At 47.3% G+C, this 21,847-nt stretch overlaps 1 protein-coding gene and 1 non-coding gene across 8 annotated transcripts in view; one reads left to right on the top strand and one right to left on the bottom strand.

Annotated features, from left to right (window-relative positions):
• Window positions 1–6,135: 6,135 nt before the first annotated feature.
• LOC123617814 (small nucleolar RNA SNORA72) lies at window positions 6,136–6,267 on the bottom strand. Its single transcript, XR_006726073.1, has one exon. It is a non-coding gene; the product is annotated as a small nucleolar RNA SNORA72 (small nucleolar RNA).
• Window positions 6,268–12,687: 6,420 nt separating this feature from the next.
• MYO18A (myosin XVIIIA) overlaps window positions 12,688–21,847 on the top strand; it is a 90,726-nt gene continuing 81,566 nt past the window's right edge. For all 7 annotated transcript variants that reach the window (XM_074343150.1, XM_074343148.1, XM_074343149.1 and 4 more), the window contains exon 1: window positions 12,688–12,831. The gene's annotated coding sequence lies outside the window, so the exon portion shown is untranslated. The remainder of the gene's footprint in view (window positions 12,832–21,847) is intronic.

Here is a 21,847-nt window from a genome sequence, read left to right as displayed (position 1 = left end):
GCTGATAAACAATATTTCTCAACGCCAGTGAGTGCGCAGCCTGAGGGACACTGGTCAGCCAACTAGTGAGTCTTTATGGCACATCTGGACAGTGTGGCCCAGTGCTTGCTGCACAGTCTCTGAAGTCAGGAAACTAGGTGAGAACTAGGCTCCACACCCACCGGTTGTATGAACTTGGGGCAGGGCTCTTGGAGGATCAGTTTCCTGGAGATAATAAGAACTGCCTCATAAGATTTTCACAAGAATTTAATGGAATGATATAATTTTTTTGAAGGGGGGGCAGTTTATTTATTTCTTTTTTTAATGGAGGTACTGGGGGTTAAACCCAGGACCTCAGGCATGCTAAGCACATGCTCTACTATTTGAGCTAAACCCTCCCCCCAGAATAATGTAGATGTAGCACTTATCATAGTGCCTGGCCCATAACAAGGCCTCTAGTATATTAGCTACTGTTATTAATTTTTACTGTTATTACTGCTATTATTTGCACTAAGCCCTGCAAGTCTGTATCTCTGCCCTCAAGGAAAGGGGAATCGGGAGAAAGAATAATAAGTTTGTATACGATTATTGATGTAAGTTTTTTTGAGACCTTACTCATTTTTATTTTTTTTACTGGTGGTATTTTAATATCTCATTGTCAGCACTGCCCCCTTTTCAAGGAGCTGGGTTATCCTGTGCTCATTGCCTCAGAGGATAACGCCTCAGGAATAAAGTTGCTTTCTGGCCTAGCTCTCCAGAAACCTGGCCTTCAGGGGAGTACAGAAGCCTCTGCGTACAGACTGAATATTCGAAGAAAATATCATAAGGGAAAGCTGGATGGGGTATTTGAGGGGAGTGGGACTCCCTTCAGAAACTAGAGGAGTTTCCTCCAGGCTGAGGGGAGAAGAACCAAAGGGGAAGGGAAGACTCACTGGTGGCCATGAGTCCCAGCGAGAGGGACCCTGTGGTATACTGGTGAGAGAGCCTGGGGCAGCAAAAAGGGAATGGAGGGGGCGGGGCAGATGGGAACTTGGCCCGCAAGAACCCTGGGCCTTCAAGCCTGGCATGGATTTAGCAAAGAAAGCCAGCAGACAAGAAATAAAGGACATTTCAGCAGTAACCCAGTGCGGGACAACAAACGGCCCAGTGACACCAATCAGTGGACACAGGAGGGCTGAGTGCCAGCACACTTGCCTAGGGGCACCTTGACGAATCCTGGTGCAGAGAGGGAACCGAAAATGGCCTGGGAGTCAACTAAAATATATGGCTTAATATAGGTACAAAGTTCACAGCTATTTCCTATACCCTGCAGGAGAGGCCAGGTTCATTCTTGCTATGCTGTGTTGAGTAATTTTACAGTTTATGATGAGAATCTGTGGAGTTGGAGTCACCTAGTCCTGGGCTTGAATTCCAGCTGACTGATCCCAGCTGAGTTCTCTAAACTCCCTGGTCTTCCATTTCTTCTGCTACAATGTAGGAATCGTAATATCAACCTCACACGGTTGGAGAGAGGGTACGAATGAGGCAAGGAATGTGAAGTTCCTGAGTCTGGCCCCAGGAAGCCATCCAATGTTTGTTGGTTCTGTTACACACAAATGAGGACCAGAGAGGTAGATTGAGTCACCCCACGTCACACAGGAAATGAAAGAGCCCCGGGTCCCTGATTTCAGACTCAGGAACTGCTGAGAGACCTTAGGAAGGCCAAACAGGGAAGTCTTTTGGAGAAGGGGGCTCTCTCCTGGGGAGGAACTCCTAAACATCATCCCCAAACTTCCCAGGGGCCCCTCCACCAAGCTGGGAAAAGAGTTTCGCTGGTAGAAACTTCCACTTTGGGACGGAATAGCCCCAGCATCTGATTCATTCCTGCCAGTGCCAGCCAACCTCTCCTGGGGGCCAGGTGGTTTCCAAGCCAGCTTCACCTGCCCCTCCACGTTGGTGACTACGTCAGGGTGTCCAAACCTGTGGAGGCTATTTCCCAAAACTGGCAGGCCATGGGGCCATGGCCACAGCCAGGTCCTGAATGCTGGAGGGTAGGAGGATTCTCGTGGCTTCAGCTGAGCCGAATATGTAGGATTTTGAACACAGGGAATGCTCAATGTGCGTCTCAGCTTTTGTCCCACCCTTTTCTGAGTTTTTCTCCCACAGGGTCCCCCTGGCTTGGGGATAAACAGCCCATGTTCTGCACAATTCCTGGTCTGCAGCATCCTGGAGCAGGCAGCAGATTTATTTTGGCCTCCAGCTCTCAGTGACAACTATTCCCCTCCCTTTCAGGTAAAATAGTGCTGGGCCTGGTTCTGAGGGTCCTCAGAATCCAGAGCCATAATAAGAAGGATTTAGAATTGACTGAAGGAATATCTTGCTGATGAGAAGGAGAAGTCTCCATGGCAGTCCTTGTCTGTGGGACAGGTTCGGTGGCATTTTTTAAAAAACTGGGATCAAAGAGATGTATAGGTATTTCTGCTGTGCTCTATCCCCTGTAATAATGTTTGTCTCTCACTGAGGAGGCTGCTGGCCGGAGCGGCACAATTTTCTAGGATATGAGGCCTTTGCTCTCCTCCCTGACGTCTAGCCAGTCACAGCATCTTGTTTACCTCTTTGGGAGTTTCTCCTTTTGGATCTTAGAATCTAAAGAATCAACTTTTTCATCCCCTGCCTCCAAGCAGGAAAAGTTAAAAAAGATTAGCCTAGACCAGTGGTTCGCAGTTTTGTTCCCCAGAGGACACTTGGAGACATTTTTTATTGTCCTGATAGGGGGTGGGGGTGGGGTGCTACTGGCATCTAGTGAATAGAGGCTGCCAGAGACGCTGCTAAATGCACAGGCCAGTCCCCTATAATGGAGGATTATCAGACCCAAGCTGTCCATGTGCTGAGGCTGAAACTGAGGGTGAGAAACCCTGGCCTGCACAGACAGATCTCTGCCCCATTTTCAAAGTTCTCCTGAGAGACTATGTTCTCATCCATTAAAGTCCTGGCATCCAGAAACATCAAACCTCATTCACTCCTGCTGAGAACTTGGCTTTTTGAAAGTGAAGGGGAACAGAGAGGGGCTCCAGCAGCAGCTCCAGGATTCTATCTAGGAGGGAACCAGGGGAGGCAATCAAGGCAGCGGTGAAGGCTGGGGTCCTGTCTTGCCCCTGAGTTTGCACAGTCAGCATGATGCTGCTTCTATACTTAGAGGTTATGTGCATTCGGGAAGCTGAAAGAGGGGACTGGTGGAGATAATGGGTGTCAGTACCCCTCAAACTCTGCTTTGGAAGTGTTTTCAGTAATTCCCGGGATCAGAAGCTACAGACATGTAAAGTAAGGTGAGATTTTTGCAGCATGAGGCCTTAGAGAGTGTCCACTTGGCCAGGATTGGGGATGTAAGACCTGTCTCTTCCAAATCCTGGCATGGTAACCAAACGTCATATGTGACCCTGGCACCTGGAGGAGAAACAATCTAAGTTATGAATAGTCTGCTGTGGCATCTTGGGGAAAACATGCCTGGTGCTATGTAAATCTGAAAAAAAAAAAAAGAAAAAAGCCCAGGATGGTTGGAAGTTTCAAAAGCCCATCAGCTAGGAACATTTCAACGGAGGCCAAATTGCAGCTTAAGTGTGCAGGTTGTCTTGGTTAATTTGGGGTTGTGTTGGAGAGAAGCTCTGAGAGTTACTGCTTCCATCTTTTCTTCCTCAGTGTCCTTTTCTCTGCCTGCTTGTTCTTCTTGTCCTTGTCAGGCAGCAAGTGGCACGCCTGGGCGTCAGGCACAGATGGCGCTGGAGCTCTTGCTGTGGTCCAGAAATAGTTATGCAAATATCCAACTTCTAGGGCTTTATAGTACCCCACCACCACCACTTCCCTCCCTGTTCCTCCCTTCCTACCTCAGTTCCTTCCTTAAAGCTTGTGATTTCTGTGTCCACAGTGACCCAGGCTGGGGTTCCTGGGGTCTTCTCACTTTCTAGAGGGACAGTTCCCGGTGGGAGAGAGGATTCTCACCATATGCCCGGGGGCTGCAGCCCAGGACCCCAGCCTGAGGTCACATGAGGTCTTGGCCATCTACCTTGCTCACGTGGTGCTGCAGCCTTTATGGGGTTGGCCTTCCTGATGGGGCAATACGTTCTGTTTGGGTCCGATGTTCTGTGCTTATTTCACTGATACTTCTGCCCCTGGTCACCTTAGTACTGACTGCCTTGTGATCAGGATCACAGAGAAGCTGATCTTCCTAAACCTCATATTTGGGGTGCGAGAGGGCTGCTTCCTCCAGAATCTGAAGGGGCTGGGTCTTCCCCTGCCAGGCCCTCTTTGCGTCAGCTGCTGCCACTTCTAGGGTGGCCTGTCCTTCCCCCCTACTCCACTCTGATGGGGACAGCATTGGGCTCCAGGTGTCCTCTTGCCTAGAGGTGGAGATCTGGGCCATGCAGGCCCCAGCACAGGCTCTCTGCCTGATGGTGAGAGGCAGCCAGCCCGGTCTGACTGGGCAGTGCCCCCAGCGAACAATCCTGCCATCACTGTCACTCTCCTGCTTGATCCTTGAGGGCAGGGAATGTGGAGACGGAGTGGGGAACCCTGCTTCCTCCTGAAAGCATTACCTCAACAGATGTAGGAGAGCGAAGTGATTAAGAGCAAGGCTTCTGGAACTGGACTGCCTGAGTTCAAATCGCAGCTCTCCTGTTTACCAGCCATGTAACTTTGGACAAGTTGCTTAACTTCTCTGTGCTTCAGTTCCTTTACCTGCAGAAAAATGGGAACAATAATAAACCCTACCTCCTAAGAATGTTTTGAGGATGAGATGAGTTTATATGTGTGAAGTACTCACTGGTAGTAGCTAGTCGCAATAAACATTAGCCGTTGTATTAGCCTTAGCTACCTAGATGGATGCTTTTGCCTTGCTGCCTGGCCCACTCAGAATTGTGGCATCAGTTGCCAAGTCTCCCCTCACTTGCTCCTATGGCTCCTGGTAGCCAAGTCCCCACACAAACCTTCCTTCCTATTCTCTCCTACCCAGTCCCCATGTCACCTCCCTGGCTCAGACTTGCGTTCTCACTGCCCTGGACCCCTACTGCTTACCTGCCAGCACCTTCCTGCCTGCCCCGTCTGTCCCCTCCCTCAGTTCCAACCTGCACTTGCCTCCCGGTCAGCTCTCCACTTGAATTAACCCCTTGAAGTATCTCTGCCTGGCCTCCAGCATCTTCCACGGGCCAGCCCAGACCTCGCTCTCCACACTTTCCCTCCCCAGCCACACTCGGAGCTGTGCCCAGAACTTCAGGGGCTTCCTCCCGCACTGTCTCCAGTCTCTCCTGCGGAGTGCTGCCCTGGTCAGCTTCAGGGCCAAACTAACTGGGTCCAAATGCTGCTCTGCCACTCACTGGCTATGTAACCTTGGGCAAGCTGCTTGGTGTTTTTAGGCTCAGTTTCCTCCTGTATAAAAAGAGATTAATAATACCCACATCACGGGGTTTTTGTGAGGATTAAACAAGATAATGTAAATAAAGGGCCAGGCGCACAGTGTTTCCCAGCAAGCAGTGCTATTGTTTTCTAAATTTTCCTATTATAGGCTCAAAACCTAGCCTCTTTCTGTGAAGCCTTCCTTGACCCCTCATCTGGTCTGTTCCCCCTTCGAGTCTCCGTGACGATTTCACTTGATAATTAGTCATGCACTGTTTGCTGTGACTCCCCTTTACTGTGGCCTTCAGAGGTATTCAAATCCATCCTGCTGTGTAACTTTGCACATGTCTCTGACTGGTCTTTGCACCTCAGTCACAGGCGGGAGGTGGGGGGGCGGTGATGCTGTGCTTTGTAGGAATAGGACACACAGTCCTGCTCTTAACTTAGTGCTTTGCATAGAACACGGGCTCGGTTCATCTATGCTGATTTACTTTAGTTTTGATGTCTTTAGACCAGAATTAAGAGTGGCCAGAGAGGGCTTCCCCTGAGGCATGTCAGAAAACCAGAAGAGATGGACATTCCTCCATCTCCTTCCACAACTTGGGCCAATTTTTAACAATCCTTTAACAGCTAAAAAAAAGTTCTTTCCAAGGTCTAACTGGAGTCCTGCTTGCTGCAATGGAAACTGTTCTTCTTGGGCCTCAGGCTATTGATGTCTATTTCTTGAGGTTGATCAGATACCTAGAGTTACAGACATTTCCTGCATAAGATACGTCATGTACATCAGGTTTGATTTATCACCAGCATTTATAAAATCAGATCTAAGGAAAGAAGTAGGTCTGGGGACACAGTCATGGTCTAAGTATAGCAAATATTTAGCATGTCCTGATTATTACAAAATCAGAGTAGTGAGAATATTCACAGGACATGGCTTCTAAGTATCTTTTCATCTGCAGGTTTCTCTTCTAGCTCTTTCATTTTCCCCCCTGCAACTTATCTGTGGAAGAAACTAGGTCATGTGTCCTATAGATTTCCCACAGTCTGGACTTGACTGATTGCATTCCCAGGGAGTAGTTTAATATGATGTTCCGGCCTCTGTATTTCCTATAAATTGGTAAATAGATCTAGAGTCTTGAACAAATTTGAGTTTTATTTTGAGGGGAAGAATACTTCATAGATGGCATGGTCTTCTTTCTTCAGATGGCATATAGCATCTTGTCTCTGAAATGACAAAGGCAACAGATATATATGATTGTCTTTATTAGAAGTATAAGAATATGAAAAGAATCATCTATCAACAGATGAATGGATAAACCAAATGTGGTGTTTACACACAATGGAATATTATTCAGTTATAAACATGAAGAACATTCTGACATATACAACAGCATGATTGAACCTTGAGGACATTTGCTAAGTGAAAGAAGCCAGATATGTAAGGAAAACTACTGTACGATTCCACTTATGCGAGGCACCTAGAATATGCAAATCCATAGAGACAGAAAGTAGAATAGAGGTTAACAGGGTCTGGGGGGGGACAAGGAAACAGGGAGTTTTTGTTTAACGAGTACAGAAGTTTTTGTTGGGGATGATGAAAAAGTAATGGGAACGGATAGTGGTGATGGTTGTACAATATTGTGAACATACTTAATGCCAGTGAATCATACACTTAAAAATGGTTAAAATGGTAAATGTTATGTATATTTTACCACAGAAAAAAATATTTTTTAAGAGCTCAGCTATTGCAGAGAATATGACCCCTCTTACAAATCTTTGATGGCCTCAGTTTACATGTTGGCCTTTGTCTGAACCTGCAGCCTACTCCTTCTGAATTGATCTCCACATAATTGTGGGGCCCCTTCCATACTCCCAGGAATTTCATGGCCTCTGCCTGACTCTACAATGAGCCCCAGCAGCCTCGAGCCCAGCGTCCTAGACCATAGACAACTATAAGCAGAGCTGCAGAGTCAGCTGGGGCATGGGCTTCCAGAGTCATAAGGCTTGAAGTTGAGCCTCTTTGCCACTTACTTGCCATGAGAACTTCATCAAATCACTTAACCTCCCAGTTTCCATTCCTATAACTGATCAACCTCGAGAAATTGCAGCACAGCTAGTGGAATAACTTTTGAAGATAACTATTGCTAATTTGATGATTACCAGTTACCATTGAATGAATTGTTTAAAAAAAGAAGTCATGTCAACTAACTGCAACATGTGAATCAATTCTAACAAGCAGCAGTTTTTAAAAAAACTTTATGGAGATAACTGGGAATTTGAACATTGATTATTTGATGATATTAGAGACTTGTTAAAAAAGTTTAGGTATGACAATGGTATGTGGTTTTGTTTAAAAAATAACCCTTATCTTTTAGACATACATACTGAGATGTTTTCAGATGAAATGATACGATAGCTGGGGTTTGTTTTAAAGTTATATTGGTAGAAGGGAGTATGGTTGAAAAAAGATTTCCATGAGTTGATAACTATTGAAGCTGCGTGATGGGTACTTGGGGGTTTGTTATATTATTTTGCTTATTTTTGTCTGTGTTTGAACTTTCCCCAAATAAAACTTTTTTATGTCATTGCAGAGACGTGCTTCTTTATTTTGGGCTAATATTCAGCAGGTACTCTCCTAAGAATTTAGCATCACATTTCCTAGAGAGCATTCTCCACCCACACTTCAAGCATATATGCAAAGGAATAAAAGATCTTATGCTAATAAGTGCATTTTAAGGAACAATATTCAATGTGTACTTTTTAAAAATTCTTTTTTTTTTAATTGAAGTGCCAATTTACAATGTTAATTTCAGGTGTACTGCAAAGCGGTCCAGTTATACTTACACATACATATATACATATTTTCAGATTCTTTTCTTTTACAGCTCATTACAAGAAATTGAACATAGTTCCCTGCACTATGCAGTAGGTCCTTGTTGTTTATCTATTTTATATATAGTAATGTGTATCTGTTAATCCCAAACTCCTAATCTACCCCTCCCCTCTCAACGTAAACTTTTGTCACCTGAACATCATTTGCTGTCAGGCAGGTATGCTTTTAAAAAAACTGGCTTGACTATTTATGATCCTTTTTGGAGGGTCATATTGTGGTACTTTATCATGTAACAAGTATCACTCACATGCTTTACACTTGCCATTTCTTCTAAGCCTCACAATAAGGCTATGATTTACATATTATGATCAGCCTCCATTTTACAGATGGGAAGAGATTCAGAGAGATTAGTAAGGGTGAACATCTGTTAACCACTTACTATATATCAAATGCTGGGCTAATCACTCTAAGTGAAGTTGCTTGTTTTATCCTCTCATGCCCTTCTAAGGTAAGCACTATTATTATCCCCATTGTACAGACAAGGCAGTTGAGGCTTTTAAGGAACTAGCCAGCAGCTGCTAGAACAAGGGCCTCTCAAGCCATGTGGCCCCAAAGCCCAGGCACTTTTCAGTCTGTCCAGGACACAACCCAGATGAGTGATTCAGAGCAAGTATTTTGGACTCTGCTATTTAGTAGCTGTGTGGCCTTGGGCAAATTATTTCATCTTCCTCAGGATGGTTTCTAATCTGCAGAATGGGGATAATAACATCACCTCCCTAATAGGGTGATGGTAAGGACTAAATGAGACAACGCCGGCCAAGGGGTTAGCACAGCGCTGACCCACGGTGAGGGCTCAGTTGATGTGAGCGATTTTTATTATTACCAGGTTTCTCGCTCAGAGGACTTTTCAATTAAAATCAGGTAGCTTTAAGAGCTTAGGAGTTTTCTGGTAAAACAGGCCTTTCCATGGTCATCTGTGCTATTTTATGTGGACACTCATCTGACACTTTTCTATGAGGAGGAGAGGGTGCTTTATTTCTTTTACTTTTACTTTTATCCTGACCTTTGAGAAGTAAAAGACTAAAAAAACAAATGACCATGAGCCAGAGTTATTGTGGGTGTTGCTCTGGTGTTTCTGTCTTGCTGGGTCTCTGAAATCGGTTCCTGGTTCAGGCTAGAGGAGCTCTTAGGAGCACCATGTGCTACCCCAAGTGCTACCCCAAGACATGGACACACATGAATAAAATCAATGTTAATATGCCTATTCATTCATTGCCATGGTGTAGGGAAAAGAAGGTGGGCTTTGAGCCTTGGGGACCTCAGTTTGAATCCTGACTCTACCACTTGCAGGCTGTGTGCAAGTCACAAATGTGCCTGTACCTTAGTTTTCATAGCTGTGAGTTGGGAAAGTCAGGCTAATTAAAGCTAAAGTTATAGAATGCTTACTATGTGCTGGGTACTGTCCTTTTTACATATTAACTCAGTTAATTGTTACAAAAATTAATAAATTATTTTTGAAAGCAATTTTAGGTTTATAGTAAAATTGAGCTGAGAGTACAAAGTTCCCATATACCCTCTTCACCTGCCCCCACACAGCCTCCCACACTATCAACATCCCTGACCACATTCGTGCGTTTGTTACAACTGAACCTACATTGACACCCAAATCATCACCCAAAGTCTATAGTTTACATGAGGTTCACTCTTGGTGTTGTACATTCTATGGGTTTGGATAAATGTATGCATGCATCCATCATTGTAGTATCATATAGAGACTGCCCTAAAAATCCTCTGTGCTCTGCCTACTCATCCCTCCCTTCCCCGAGGGCAACCTAACAACCACCAATCTTTATTGTCTCCACAGTTTATCTTTTCCAGAATGTCATAGAGTTGAAATCATATAGCCCTGTCAGATTGATTTCTTTCACTTAGTAAATAAATTAGTCAACAAATATGCATTTGTTTCTTCCATGTCTTTTCATGGCTTGATGGCTTATTTCTGAATAATAATCCATTGTCTGGATGTACCACAGTTTAACCATTCAGTTACTGAACGATATCTTGTTTTCTTATGTTTTGGCAATTATAAATAAAGCTGTTCTAAACATCCGTGCACAGGTTCTTTTTGTGGATATAAGTGTTTATCTCCTTTGGGTAAATAACAAGGAGGCCAATTGCTGGATCATATGGGAAGAGTAAGTTTAGTTTTATAAGAAACTGCCAAATGTTTTCCAAAGTGGCTGTACCATTTTGCATTCCTAGCAGCAATGAATGAGAATTCCCGTGGCCCCACATGCCTGCCAGCATTTGGTGCTGTCAGTGTTCTGGATTTTGGCCATTCTAATGCAATGTTCTATGACACGTGGTGTAGAGCATATTTTCAAATGCTGATTTGCCATCTGTATATCTTCTTTGGTGAAATGTCTGTTCAGGTCTTTGGCCCATTTTTAAATTGGTTTGTTTGTTTTCTTATTGTTGAGTTTTAAGATTTCTTTGTATATTTTGGATAACAGTTCTTTATCAGATGTGTCTTTTGAATATATTTTCTCCCAGTCTGTGGCTTGTCTTCTCATTTTCTTGACAGTGTCTTTCATGGAGCAGAAGTTTTTCATTTTGATGAAGTCCAGGGTATTAATCCTTTCTTTCCTAAAGTGTTTCCTTTGATGTTGTATGTGAAAAAAATCACCATACCCAAGGTCATATAGGTTTCCTCCTATGTTATCTTCTAGGAGTTTTATGGATTTATGTTTTACATTTAGGCCTATGATTCATTTTGATTTTTGTGAAGGGCATAAGATCTGTGTCTAGACTCAATTTTTGTTTCTGTTTGTGGATGTCCAGTTGTTCCAGCACCATCTGTTGAAAAGGCTAAACTCATTTAATTTTCAAAATAAGCTTCGAGGTAGGCATTATTACCTCACTTTTTTAGATAAAGAAACTGAGGCACAGAGAGGTTCTGTAAGTCACCCAGGGTAACACAGCTAGACCTGACAGAGCTGGGATTTGAACCCAAGCAACCTGGCTCTGGGGTCCATGCATCTAATCTCTATCTATAAAAATAATATCTCCCTCATAGGTTTGGTGTGAGGAATAGAGATAGTGTCTAGCACATAGTAGGTGCTTAGAAAGTAACAGTGATAGTCACTGTCCTACTTAGCTTCCAAGCTTTCACTCAAATGTCATGTCCTCAGAGCAGCTTTCTTTCACTCCTACAGCCAAATAAGTCATCCATCAAAGTGTTATCTCATCATCCAAGTGATGACATTGTGGTGAATCCTACTGCTCACAGCTCACTTCCATCCCCCACTGCACCATGTGAGTTCCCTGGAGAGTCTCCAAGTCTGATATCTCCATGTCCCTAAGAGTGCCTGGTGCTTTCCTTGGCATTTAGCAGGCACTCAGTAAAAGTGTGTTGGATTGAGTTTGGGGTGCATACTATTCCTTTATCCAAAATGCACATTCTGGGTGTGGTCTACTCCTCAGGGTCTCCTAGCTCTTACTCAGCTCTTAGTTCCTGAGCCCCCTTGCTTGAATCTTCCCTGGTCTGTCAGGTTGAGCCACCTCTGCCTGGAGAAGTTCCTGGTTGGGCTGTTTATGGAAGCAGCTGCCCTTGTCTGCTACACCCTTTTTCCTGCACCACCCCACCCAGTTTCTTCCACATTCTGGGGTATCTCCCTTCATTATGGACACTGCCTGTAGAAGTGTTCACCTCTCTTAATGAGAGAGAAATGTTCTCTCTCTCTCTCCAAGCTCAAGTCATAGCACCTATCTTGGAGGCCTGGTCTCTAAATACCTCTAGCCTCATCCAGAAAGTCTAAAATTCCTTCTCACTCACTAGGTAGAGCAGCTCACCTGATATTTATAGGACATGAGGGACCCAGAGGCAGACCTCATTCCAAAGAGCTTCGGAAAGGTGTTAATCTTGGCATTGTTGGACTCCTTTAGGGAGCAAGTGCCTCTTGTGGCAGTGTCCCCTGGGCCCTGGTTCACCCCTTAGGCAGCTCCACCTGGGGCAGAGCTCTCTCAGACCAAGCCACCAGGAGCCTGTGTCCACCTTGGGGAGTACATTCTGCCAGTGCCACCTTGGGCATGGCAGGCAGTGCCTGCTATGGACTAGGCCATCTGGCATCCTCCAGCAGCGTTCTCTGTCTGCCTTGCAGAGCCAACCTGGGAAGATGTGGCCTGCAAGACTCAGTTGCTCCTTCTGGAGAGCACTGCCCCGGGCAGCACCGTCTTGGACATAGCAGAGTCCACCAGTGCCCGCCTCAGATAGAGCGTGTTCTGTATACTCAGCATGACCCTGGCCCAGCCCCGGGCACGCCCAGCAGCCTTCAGTGCCCAGTGCAGACAGGACCTCCAAGGCAGGGCCTCTCGGACCCGGACAGAGGTCTTCAGGGCAGCGCCAGTGTCCTCAGTGCCCGGTGCCCTCAGCGCCCAGTGCCCTCCTGGCCCGCTCTGGAGGAGCGCCCAGGCGCTGCCAGGAAGGCTGGCCGTTTATCCCCGGAGCCGCCAGCAGGGAGCTCCCTTTCGGCTCGGCTCGCGCGGCCGTGGGGGGCGGCGCTGCGCTGCGCCGCGCTGCGCTCCAGCCCGGACCGGGCCGGGGCCGCTGGATGCCGCGTCTCCGCTCCTGCTGCCGGCCGGGCGGGCTCCGGCGGCCGGTGAGTGCGGGGCGGCGGGGGAGGCCGCTCGGTGGCGGGCCAGGCCCGGAGTGGTGGGGCGACGGGGTGTGCTCGAGCCGGGAAGGCGGGCGGGCGGCGGGGCCCGCGGGCTCCTCCTCCTCCCCTGTCCCCTGGAAGCGGCGGCCCGGACTCCCGGCTCCGGTCCCTGGCCCCACCGCGCAGCTCGCCGAACGGGACCGCGGGTGGGAGGGCGAGCTCCGGCCCCTTTTGCCAGCTTGAGGGGCGCGGGGAGGCCGGGCAGGGTAGCCTTCAGTTTGAGGCTTTGAGGGCTCGCGGGAGCCCAGGTGGCCCCGAGATGCGGGGTGGAGGCTGCAGCCTGGGGGGTAGGGGACTTCTCGGGGCGAGGCCCAGGCCCCCCAGAGAGACCGACCGACCGAAGCCCTGAGGAAGGCGGCGGGGAAGGCGAGCACCTCCTCCGAGCCCTTTATCCCTCCCAGCGGCCTTCACCCTTTCACTGCCAGGCCGACAGCGGGCTCCTCTCAAAGGAGCAGCTGCCAGACAGCTGGCAAAACAATGGAGACCCCGCTTTCCCGGGCCCCCTCCCCTTGGGACAGAAGATGGGGGGGGTGGGGAGGTGAACAGTAGGCTTTGGGGATTAGGGAGTGCAGGCTGTCCCCTGCGACTGGCTGCTCACCTCACCTTTCCCTGCCAAGGGGTGGGGTTCGTGTGGGAAGGTCGGACAGCCTGCCCCAGGCCTCTGGGAGAGACTGCCCTGACGCCCCGCCCTGCGAACCTGTCATGCCAGTTGTTTCGCCAATGGGACGAGGAGGTGGTAAGGTTCGCTGCCCTCCACCCCCGTGTTGGGGTGCTACTGGTACCAAGCCTGGTGAGGAGTGGGTCATGTTCCTGGCTGAGATAAGGCCTGCAGGGACACACCACACATTGGAGCTTTGTTTGGGGGTGGGGGTGGGGTGGGGGAATGGGGGTGTCACCCTGTTGCAAGGCACATGTGTCCTGCTGATTAGCTGGAAATGCTGCCCGCCAGAATGAGCTGGGGGTGGGGTGGGGTGGGGAGGGTGAGGATGGGGGAGGCTGCCAGTTGGTTTTTTGAACGGTACTCCCTTTGCCTGGTCACTTGGCCAACCTGGCATGTGTTTGGCAGTGTCCTCATGGTTTGTTTGTGTAGGGAAGCCAGGGACGATGCTTCCTGGGAGGAGCTTTCCTGCCTACGACCTTTTTGCCCTCAGATGGTCCACCCAGGTTATGGAATTGGATTCCCTTCCCCCTTCACTGGCCAATGATTTTTGTGGGTTCGTTTTGCCTTTTGGAGTGCCTGGCATGTCTGTGGCTGTGGAGGCCTGGTAAATCCCCCAATGGAGAGTGAACTGTGACGAGTGTGTATGCACGGGGGCCATGCTGGAAGGCAAAGAAGGTCATCCAGGCGATTAAGAGCAAGATCACCTTAGCCAGACATTGAATCTAGAGGTTCAAGCTGCCTTCCCACATGCTTACCAGGTCTGGAGCCCTTTTCCTGGGCAGATTGGTATCCTGCTGTCATGGCAGTGGGCCCAGCCTTGCGTCATGTTCCCCACCCTATTAGTTCAGGGGCTACTTTCTATTTGGGGATATTGAAAGTTGCTCTCCTGAGGTCTCTGGCTTCCGGACAGACCTCCCTGGCTCTTTGTCAGTGACCTGCCACCTCCTCAGCTTCCCCTCTGTCCTTTTGTGATGAGAACTTTCCAGGAAACGTCCTCCTGGTTGCTGGACATGACTGGTTATATATAGCTTCGGGTGGAGGTGTGCTTGTCCATTTGGGGTTGGAAACATTGGAGTCGGGGCTTCAATTCCAGGAAGATGATGGGGGAAACTATTGTGTTGGGGGTTAGGGGAATGAGAAGGGTCACAGATGTGAGGGAGGGGTAGAGTGCTGATGGTCACTTCCTGTGGGAGCTTTGAGCTTTGAACAGTTGATGACCTGGTGCCCGGCAGCTCTGAGGATCTAGTTTGTTTACTCTCTCCTGGCCTGGCTCAGCTTCCTCCCATGCTCCAGGCTCTCCTGAGAAGCCCTCAGGTGGATTGTGCCCTTCCTGACTCCTGCCTGGTCCCTCAACGTCACTGCCTGGCAGTCTGGACAGTCAGCCTGTTGCCTGGAGCTCCCTTCACTGGCCTAGCTTGAGGCTGCTCATTGAGGGTTGCATGTGTCTTCAGAAGTTGGGCCTGAAAACTCTGGGGTTCCCCAGAGACAGGTACCTGAAGGTGAACTGGGAGGGGCAGAACTGGGGCTTATGTGAAAGGAAGAATCCACCCTATTCGGGTGGAGCAGAGAGTTGTTGGATCTCAGGAAGCCTTAACCCGGACTTGGTCTGTCACCTGTCCCCAGGGCAGGAGGGCTGTTCTTACTGCTTCTCAACCAGAGGTCTGTCCCCAGTCAGACCTCCCTCATCTGGAGTGGACATCACAGACTGGAGCCAGAGCATCCATGTAAGCAGTGTCCTGATGGTGGCTCTGGGCCCCAGGCCTCGCCTGGGTGTGGTGGGTAGAACTGAGGCACTCTGGCTTGAGGTAGCTGAAAGGTTTGAGGGGATAGGAGGGCCCAGCCCACCCTGTGCTATGATTAACAGGTTTCCCAGGACTTGGGTTGGGGGCTTGATAGAGCTTTTAAGTTCTGCTTTGGCTCAGGCCCATGGTTCTTTAAGATCTGCTTACTGCACCTCACCTCCCCATCACCATTTTCTAAGGCAGCCTGAATTAGGGGGTGGGGTGGTGCAGTGGCAAGAGCTGAACTGGGAGGGGAGGGGAGCAGACATGGAAAGCCTCCACTCTCCCTGCCCCCACTTTCCTGCCCTTTCTCTTGAGGTAGGAATTGTGTGGCTTGTAAATTATCCACATTCCCTTGACAATTCAAATAATTTACAGTCAGGCAGCAGTTTAAATTGTGGACTGACGATTTTACAGGGCCTAGGGCCCTTTCTCTCAGCCAAGTACTTTATCACTTACAAGGAATTATTTTTATTATTTTCTGGTATTCAGAGATGTTGGATGCTGGGCTCTAGGTCACACAGCAAATCAGAGGGAGTGTGGGATTAGAACCTGCAGTTTGTGGCTGAGCAGAATACTTCTCTAGCAAAGGCAAGGGCCTGGAACTAAATCTAAAGTCTCAGGCCCATGGAGATGCTTGAGTTGGAATAGCTAAGACCCAGAGTGCGGACGGAACTTGCTCAAGGTCACACAGAAGGTGGGGTGTAGTGGGGTGGGCAGTGTTAGCTGAGCTCAGAGCCCAGCGGGCTGCGGCAGGCTCTGGAAGAGCCACCGGGGACCTGGCAGGGTGGCTGGCACCTCTCCCGCTCTCTCGTCTCCCGGGGCCTGCGGGATTGCTGCGTTCCAGTGGAGACGGTATCGTAGCGGAGGCGCCGCGGGGCTGCAGCTGCGCCGGCAAGGCTGCCTGGAGGTGCCGAGGGCCGCTGGGTTTCCGGCGCTGCTGCGAGCAGAGCAGGGAGCGGGCGAGCCGGCTGATGTCATGTGAGAAGCGTGCAGTCGGAGTGAGTGAGCACACCTGGAGCCAGATAAGCTCCGTGTGACCTGGCAGTGAGACACGGGGCGCTGCGGAGCTCCGCAGGACCGGCGGGGAAGGAGCTCCGCGGCGACAGGCGTCACCCTGCACCACTCGGGCCAGGCCGGGCCGAGCCAGGTGCCGGGCGAGCACCACTGGGCCGCTCGTGCAGTCCTCTGTGGGGGCCGGTGCCCCGATCGAGGCCTCCGGCCCTAGGAAACAGCCGCTTAGGGAGGTCAGAGGCCAAGCGAGAGAGGCCGGCTCTCTTGGGAAAGTATTTCCTTTGTATTTATTTATGAGTGTGGTCTGGGGGTGGGGGTGCGGGGGACCGACCGTTTTAAGTATCCACCCACAGCAGCCAAGTCTGGGCGCCCTTGTCTTGGGATTCTAACGTTATAGTTTCCATTTCCTGGGGTTTCTACTTTGCCAGCTGCAGGGTGACCCATTTAAATCCGTCCCTACTTAAAGCCACAAGACACCAGTGAGATCTATTTTAACCAAGTCCCCCAAGTCACTGAAACTTTTTCAGGGCTCCAGAGGGCATGCTTTGAACTTGCTACTGCAAACCTGTTCACAGCTTTAATGCAAAATGGATTGCTTACTGCTTTGTCAAACCTTTCTTTTTCTTTTTTAATCTTTAAAATCACAAAAGTAACATGCTGAAAAAAGGTTTAATCTATAGCAAGTTTACTAGGTAGAAAACTGAAGTGTTACCCCTCTGTTCCTACTCTGCAGAGAAAACCGATAAATTTATGTAATGGATCATTCCAGACTATTTTTTTAAAGCTTGTTATAAATATTTTATATATTATATATTTATAGTTTAATATATTGTATGTTACATAAATGAAATTTTATATAAAAATATTAATTTTTTTCCTGTGGGAAATAAAAAACAAGAAGAAAAGTAGAAAAAAAATTATATATAATTCTACTATCTAAAGCCCCTAGGCTTAAATGTACACACACACACACACACACACATACACACATACCCCTACCAGCTAAATATTCTCATGGTAAAAAATTAAAACAATATAGACTAAACACAAGTCTACTTTGGCCCCTCCAAAATCCTTGTCTCTTCCCTAAAGCATACATTTTCCTATGCATATGCAAATATTACACATAATGTACATGTGTACATACGCACACATATACATAGTTTTAAAATTTTTATTAAAAATTATATACTGTCTGGCTACTTGCTTTTTTTCACTTAACAATATAGTACAGAATCTCTCCAGGTCAGTATACACAAATCTACCTCATTCTTTTAAATAACTGTCTAGTTCTACAATTTAGAACAATGCTATTGTAAACAATGCTGCAAAGATTAGCCATGTTTATTGTGTGAATGTATTTATAGATGTCTTACAAGTAGAATTGTCCTGTCAAGGAGTGAGACACCCTGCTTCCCATCTTCTAATTGACTCGTGCTATTAGTCTTGTTTTGTTTTTGTTTTTTTAATTGAACTGCTAAGTGAACACAGTATACCTCTATTTTATTTCACATGTCTGTGGCTGTTACTGAGGCTGAGTACCTGTTCATGTTTGTTGGCCATTTGCATTTCTGCATCTATGAATTGCTTGTCCTTATCTTGGCAGTAGTTGTATGAGGCCTCTGGACTTGAGCCAGTGTGATCCAGCTTGGCCATGTGCTCACTGGATTGCCTTCACTTCTTTGAGCTTTACTTCTCATATACAAAGGTCCTGTCCAGCATTAATGTCTAGACTTATTTTAGTCATACTTGTGCTGAGAGTCATTTGTGTATTTTATTATCCTCTCTACCATCCCATTTAGATGGCAAGAATGTGCCTTGCTACTATTGGGTACCATTCTTGAGGGTTTACTCTGGGCTATATGAAGGGCATATATACATATTTTATTTAATTCCCATGCCTTATGTGGTAGATACTATTATTATCTCCATTTAAAAAATGGGAAAATGGAGACACCAAGGCCTTAAACGACTTGTCCAAAATTGCATCACTATTAACTTGAATTTGTTCCCAGCTTTGTTACCTGACATGTGAAGCCTAAACTGTTTCATGAATTTTATCTTTATATCCCTTGCATTTAGTAGGTGATTGATAAATACATATTTCCCCCAACATTTTATCATAAACACTCAGAAAACTTAAAGAATTTAACAGTGAACACCCTTCACCCTCCAGACTCTACAGTGAAAATTTTACTATTCTTGTTTATCACATCATTATCCCTTGATCCAACCATCAAGCCATCTTACCTTTTTTTAAAGCCATCTTACATTTTTGATGCATCTTAAAGTAAGTTGCATACACCAATATATTTTGCCCCCAATACTTTACCATACATATCATCAACAAGAGGTCAGTATTTGTTTACAGTTCTTTTTTGCCTTTGAATGATTACCTCACACAATGAAATGCACAAATCTCATGTGAACTATTTGATGACTATTGACAAATAAAATATGTACATATTTGAGAGTCATAATTACATTTTTAAAAAATATATGTCAACTTAAACGCTTATCAAGGTATGTAGCATGAACATCATCCCAGAAAGTTCCCTCATGCCCTTTTCCACCGTACCCCTACTTCCCAGAGGTAACCACTGTTCTGATTTTTTTTAACCCTAGGTTACTTTTGCCTATACTAGAAATTCATATAAATAGTTATCATACCAGTATGTCAAAGGCTTCTTTTACAGTTACTTAACATAATGTTTTTGAGATTCATCCCTGTTGTGTGTATCAGTAGTTTCCTTTTTATTGCTGGGATAGTGTTCCATCATATGAATATGTAATTTGTTTCTCGTGTTGATGAATTGATACATGTGTATTTTAGCTGAGTGGTCCTTGCCCTCAAAATGTCTTCAGTCTTAAAGCAGCTGAGTTGACTGAGTCAATGGTACTTCGATTTGGGGGACACCAGGGTCAGGATGATATAAGTATATACTCTAATTTACAGACATACCTTCCCTGCACTTAAAATTAGGAAAGGCCTCCTAGAGTAGGGTGAGGGGAGAAAGGCAGAGGAGGAGGTCAGAAAAACTGTAAAGTACCTAACACTGGAGAGGGTAAGAGATGAAGGGGAGGCAGGTAGAGACTGCAGCCTGGAATGGAGAGTCAGGAGGCAGTGATGTCATTGCTGCTAGAGACTTTGGACCTGAGAACAGGAGATGCTGGAAAGTCCAGGGTCTACAGGAAGTTGACAGAGCCCAGGTCTCCGGCGAATTGGGAGCTGAGAAGCATAGGAGCAGCTGCAGGTGCCTTGTAGGTCTGACCCTGGGTAGAGGGGGTAGGCTGCAGGTAGCTCTCAACATGTGGAGAGAACAGAGGCCACGACCAGGTCTGGCAACTGTAGGGACAGCAGTGGGGAAGGGGTACCTTGTGAGCTGTGCAGATAACAGTGGCAGGACAGGGGTGATGAGGGAAAGGCTGAAATGGACCCAGCCTCCAAAGGCCCCAGGGTTGGGATGACTTTGGCAGAAAGTTAATAAGTAACCTGTGTCCACAAGAGACTTAGATATTTGGAATTTTAGAGCTAGAAGAGACCTAGATCATCTAGTCCAACCTTGAGCAAAGTGACAGGCTCAAGGTCCCCTAGCAATTTATTGGCAGATCCAGGCCTAGATACCAGATCTCCTAGCATTTCCTGCCAGCCCTATCCCCCTGTGCTGCTGCCATGACTGTTGTTTTTGCCTGTTGCAATGAGTGAGGGAAAAGCTTTGGCCAAGACAGCCCAAAAATTCTAGGATGCTGGGGGCTGTTTTCCGTTGATACTGCTCAGATATCTAGCCCCCAGCAGAGAGCCAGGATTGGGTAGGGACTGCAGACTGAGAATTGGAGACCATAAAAGGTGTCTTGATGGGACAGCATTGTAGGCAGTGGGATTCTCTGTGTCTGGGCTGAGGCCAAGATACTCGTTTGTTCCCTCCAAGTCCCTCGCATGGGTTTCTTTCTTCATTTCCCCCACAGGTGCCCCTGGAGCCATCTTTTAAAACAGCCTTTTAAGAGAGTGCATGTTGTGATGGCTGAGAGAAAAGGTGAGCAGTGCCCAGCCAAAGATCCCATGTCCTGGCATATGGTCGGTCTGTCCACACCTCCATCAATGTTCAGGAGGAGAGGAGAGACTCCCCATATTAAAGTAGAGCCCTGAAGAGAGGTGCTTGCTGCCAGGCACTCCCCCACCCCAAATCAGTCCAAACTCAGCTGGCCAAGGCTGTCTCTGGCTTTGCACTTCTTGGGCCCTAGATTTCCTGTCTTCTACTCCCAAGTACTGTGCATGGAGCGTTTAGAACCAAAAAATTTAGAGGGAACTTTGTTTTACCATGTAGAAACTGAGGCCAGAGTGGGGGGGGGGGCACCTGCTAGGTCCACAGGGTGCAGGTGACTGGGCCTGCTCAGATTTCCCACCTCTTTGGAGATGCTCTACAACTCAGGATTTCTCTAGAATTCGCACTGTCCAATCTGATATCCACAAGTCACACAGGGCTGTTGAATACTTGAAATGTGGTTAGTCTGAACTGAGATGTGCTCTAAGTGTTAACTACGCACTGGATTTCAAAGATTTAAAGGAAAAGAGAATGTAAAATATCTCAATATTATTAATACAGATTACATGTTGAGATGATAATATTTTAGATGTATTTATATTAAACTATACTGTTAAAGTTAATTTCACCTGTTTCTTTTTATCTTTTTAAATGTGGCTACTAGAAAATTAACAATTACGTATGTGACTTGAATTATATTTCTTTTGGACAGCACTGCTCTAGAGAGGATACATTGATCTCTCGGGAACCACGTGGGTCAAGGTGCTGGGAGGAGGGCTGGGAGAGTCACTTAGCTGGGGCCCTGGGGTCCTTGGGCCCTTGGGTGTTCCTGGCCTTGATGCCTTCTTAGGAGTTGAACCTGTGTTGGGGGGTCCTTGTTAGTAGAATGGGGAGCCTGGTGGGCCTTGCTTGTTTATGGGGGTGGGGTACACAGAGAGGGAAGGCCTCTCCAGGGCTTCATTGCTGCAAAGAGTAAGCTTGTAGGTCCTGTGTCTAGAAGTCAGGGTGGGGGACCTTCATGGAGAAAGGAAAAAAATTACATTTAATTTCTAATTAGGTGGTATGGCCTACTTCTTGTTCCCTGCTGGTTAGAACAAGGCAGGCTCTCTCTATTCCACCCCCACCAGGCTTTTCTCCGTCCTATCCCCAGTCGGGTGTGCAGAGGGATGGGAGTAGGTCGGTGCCACAAGCACTCAAGCCCTGGAACGGGGGTTTTTCTCTCAGGCTGCCGCAACTTTCTTCCCGAGGCTATATTTAGGTGTTGGTCTGGGGAAAAGGATGTGAGTTTTTCAGGATCCTGTTTATCCAGCAGACCCCACCTCCACCCCCACCTCACAACTGTCTGTCCTCTGTTCAGTCTGGAACTTCCCCTTACTTCCCTCCCTGTTTCACTTTGGGCTCCCAGGCCCTAGAAAGAAAACAGTATTTGCCACTGAATCCTGCAGTTGCCACTTATTAGC

The sequence above is a fragment of the Camelus bactrianus genome, chromosome 16 (assembly GCF_048773025.1).
Source record: "Camelus bactrianus isolate YW-2024 breed Bactrian camel chromosome 16, ASM4877302v1, whole genome shotgun sequence".
NCBI classification, from domain to species: domain Eukaryota; kingdom Metazoa; phylum Chordata; class Mammalia; order Artiodactyla; family Camelidae; genus Camelus; species Camelus bactrianus.
The sequence above is the reverse complement of the archived record's forward strand: the minus strand, read 5'-3'. Positions and strand labels throughout refer to the sequence as shown.